Source organism: Salvelinus sp. IW2-2015, unplaced genomic scaffold, assembly GCF_002910315.2.
Source record: "Salvelinus sp. IW2-2015 unplaced genomic scaffold, ASM291031v2 Un_scaffold6078, whole genome shotgun sequence".
NCBI classification, from domain to species: domain Eukaryota; kingdom Metazoa; phylum Chordata; class Actinopteri; order Salmoniformes; family Salmonidae; genus Salvelinus; species Salvelinus sp. IW2-2015.
The window spans coordinates 23,033-26,998 of NW_019947342.1; the positions used below are offsets into that span (position 1 = coordinate 23,033).

Genomic DNA, 3,966 nt, shown 5'->3' on the forward strand with positions numbered 1-3,966 from the left:
GGGCTAGGTCACAGTGGGTGGAGGTGGAACCAGAAGTGATATCATATCCTGGCCAGACGGTTAACCTGCGTGTGCCTTCACAGGAACGCAGGTCATACAGCTCACACAGGTCAGTCACACAGGAAGTTGTGTGGACTAATATATATATTGTTACATATGCTGACAAAAAGATCGTTGTCCTTGATCATCCAAATTCCAACGGATGAAGTCAGATAGTATTTGATTCAAAATGTTTTACCTACAGTATAATAGACAGTATAATAGTTCAGGTAGTAGTAAATGTTTTACCTATAATAGTTCAGGTAGTAGTAAATGATTTACCTATAATAGTTCAGGTAGCAGTAAATGTTTTACCTATAATAGTTCAAGTAGCAGTACATGTACAAGAAAATACAGGAGATAAGAGTAGTCATATATAGAGTTCCAGTCAAAAGTTTGGACACACCTACTCATTCCAGGGTTTTTCTTTATTTTTACTATTTTCTACATTGTAGAATATAGTGAAGACATCAAAACTATGAAATAGTACACATAGAATCACGTAGTAACCAAAAAGTGTCAAAAAAACCAAAATATATTTTAGATTTTAGATTCTTCAAAGTAGCCATCCTTTGCCTTGATGACAGCTTTGCACACTCTTGCATCTCTCAACCAGCTTCACCTGGAATGCTTTTCCAACAGTCTTGAAGGAGTTCCCAGCATATATGGGAACTCTTTCAAGCATATATGGGAACTCCTTTTCCTTCACTCTGTAGTCCAACTCATCCCAAACCATCTCAATTGGGTTGCAGGGTCGGATGAGGCCAGGTCATCTGATGCAGCACTCCATCACTCTCCTTCTTGGTCAAATAGCCCTTACACAGCCTGGAGGTGTGTTAGGTCATTGTCCTTCAAGGCAAACCAGYTGGGATGGCGTATCGCTGCAGAATGCTGTGGTAGCCATACTGGTTAAGTTTGCCTTGAATTCTAAATAAATCACAGACACTGTCACTAGCAAAGCTCCCCCACACCATCACACCACCGCCTCCATGCTTCACGGTGGGAACCACACATGTGAAGATTATCCGGTCACCTACTCTGTGTCTCACAAAGACATAGCGGTTGGAACCAAAAATCTTACATTTAGACTCATCAGATCAAAGGGCAGATTTACACCGGTCTAATGTCTATTGCTCGTGTTTCTTGGCCCCCACAGATCTCTTCTTCTTGTCTCTTCTTGTCCTTTAGTAGTGGTTGCTTTGCAGAAATTTGACCATGAAGGCCTGATTCACACAGTCTCCTCTGAACAGTTGATGTTGATGTGTCTGTTACTTCAACTCTGTGAAGCATTTATTTGGGCTGCAATTTCTGAGGCTGGTAACTCTATTGGGCTCACCGAGTGGCGCAGCGGTCTAAGGCACTGCATCTCAGTGCAAGAGGCATCACTACAGTCSRTGGTTCAATTCCAGGCTGTATCACATCCGGCCGTGATTGGGACAATGCCCAACGTCGTCTGGGTTTGGCCGGTGTAGGCCGTCATTGTAAATAAGAATTTATTCTTAACTGACTTGCCTAGTTTAAATTAAAGGTTAAATAAAATGAAATAGGTAACTGCGTCTTCCTTTCCTGTGGCGGTCATGAGAGCCAGATTCATCATAGCGCTTGATGGTTTTTTGCGACGGCACTTTCGAAGTTCCTTGAAATTTTTCCGTATTGATTGACTGACCTTCATGTCTTAAAGTAATGATGGACTGTCGTTCTCTTTTGCTTATTTGAGCTGTTCTTGCCATAATATGGACTTGGTCTTTACTAAATAGGGCTATCTTCTGTATACCAACCCTACCTTGTACAACACAAGGGAAAGAAATTCCACGAATTAGCTTTTAACAAGGCACACCTGTTTAATTGAAATGATTTCCAAGTGACTACCTCATGAAGCTGGTTGAGAGAATGCCAAGAGTGTGCAAGGCTGTCATCAAGGGTGGCTACTTTGAAGAATCTCAAATATAAAATATATTTTGATTTGTTGAACACTTTTTTGGTTACTACATTGAATTGAATTTATTTGGGGTAACAGACATATACAACAAAATGTACAATGTGGACCCAGAGGATATCACTTGAAAGTATAGAGGACCACCCTCGATGGTAAAAACAATAACACATATAATGATTCCATGTGCGTTATTTCATAGTTTTGATGTCTTCACTATTATTCTACAATGTATAAATTTGTAAAAATAAAGAAAAACCATTGAATGAGTAGGTGTGTCCAAACATTTGACTGGTACTGTATATGGATGTTTACTTGTTTTCCCCTCCATTCCCCCCCATTCCCCCTCCATTCCCCCTTGCTGTGTGTTATTAATAAATACTATACAGGTGTCCTGGYTTTTTGAGTCCAGGAAGGGCGAGAMGCTCAACATAGCCGTGTACCACCCCAATTTTGGGGTAATGTACCCCYCGTCACCCSTGAAGGGACGAGTTAGCTTCCCCARGCCCTCCCTCAGCAACCCTTCAATCCAGATCTCTGACATCAAGATGACTGATGAAGGGAGATACATCTGTGAATACGCCACCTACCCCAGCGGCAATGAACAGGGCATCACCTCCCTCGTTATACTAGGTACGGTGTGTGTGTATCCCTGTTTTTTTAGGATGTGTGCGTCTACTAAATCAAAACAATGTGTCTAGTGTTTAGTCTGTCGGTGTGTGTGTGTTTGTTTTCTGTCCAATTATGTAGTAGGGGTTTCCCTGGGATGTGTAGGTATCTTGTGTATGTTTAGGACGTGTGTGCTCGTGTGCTGTTGTGTTCTGCTCTAAATCTGTCTCTTTCACTGTGTGTAAGTGCTCTCGTGCCTAACCTTCCCGTATCCCACTACCTCTGAAGGTTAAAACCTTGTCTGATGCAGCTTAATTGGTYTTATAAGTGGTATTGTCAGATTAATGGTGTTCTTGTTAATGCATTGCAACCATAGATTAGGGCACAGAGTTTTTCCTGATCACATGACGTGACCGGGTTAAACTGAACAATTCAGAACCATATAAAGTACATGTGTACTGAACTCCTGTCTTTAGCTCTGTCAACATCACCACCTTTCTACTGGAACACCACAACAGAAACAGCAGGACCAACCAACCAATCAACCACACTGGCTGGTAACACCACAACAGTTACACCAGTGACAGCGTGGCAAGGTGAGTGTTAAGAAAGTGTGCTGTCTCATTGTTGTGTAAAATGCACTTACAATTKAATTGTAACTTGGATAAGTGTTGAAAGGGGCTGAAGTCTCTGAAAATATTACACTGGTTTGAGTAGGCAGAGATATGGAGATTGCACTACTTCCTATTAGAGAGACGGTGAGAGACAGTTCCTCCGTTTAGAGTTCTTTAATGTTGATTTTTGATCAACACAGGTTCACACTTCTATGCCATTATCACCCAGCTATGATTATCCAATGAACTATCCTTTAATCCATACAGCATGTGGTCTGGAAATAATAAACACAAATACAATGGCATCAATACTAGGATAAGGCACATATTAATTTAGCAATAACAAAACAAGATATTGCTCTCATCTATGACAATAATACGATGACTGAAAGGAAAATACAGGTAGCTAGCTACAAGACTACCCACCTAACAATGATAGGCAAAAATGTAGCCTACATTGTTACAGAGCTAGCATGAAAACGAGATATATAAATGCTGTAATAACTACGACAATATGGTTTAACTATTGACAACTTTGTCAGTAAAACATTGAGAAACAAGTACTGCACTCACAGTTTGGTATTCACGCACAGTGATGGATAAAATAGTGGCCACAGCAACAGATGGCGAGCTGCACTTGGTAATGAATTGAACACTGCAGGCCTGTGCTAGCTGTGACGTCTAGCTGTTACAGTAAGTCATTTGTTTTGATTTTGATTTCTTTGTCAGATGCCCCGATCAGATTGATCAACGGTCCTAACTCCTGCTCTG

At 41.1% G+C, this 3,966-nt stretch overlaps 1 long non-coding RNA gene across 1 annotated transcript; it reads left to right on the forward strand.

Moving 5' to 3' along the window:
• Positions 1–3,966, forward strand: LOC112078687 (uncharacterized). The gene is made up of 4 exons (XR_011478797.1): positions 1–109; positions 2,362–2,605; positions 3,058–3,177; positions 3,925–3,966. It is a non-coding gene; the product is annotated as an uncharacterized lncRNA (long non-coding RNA).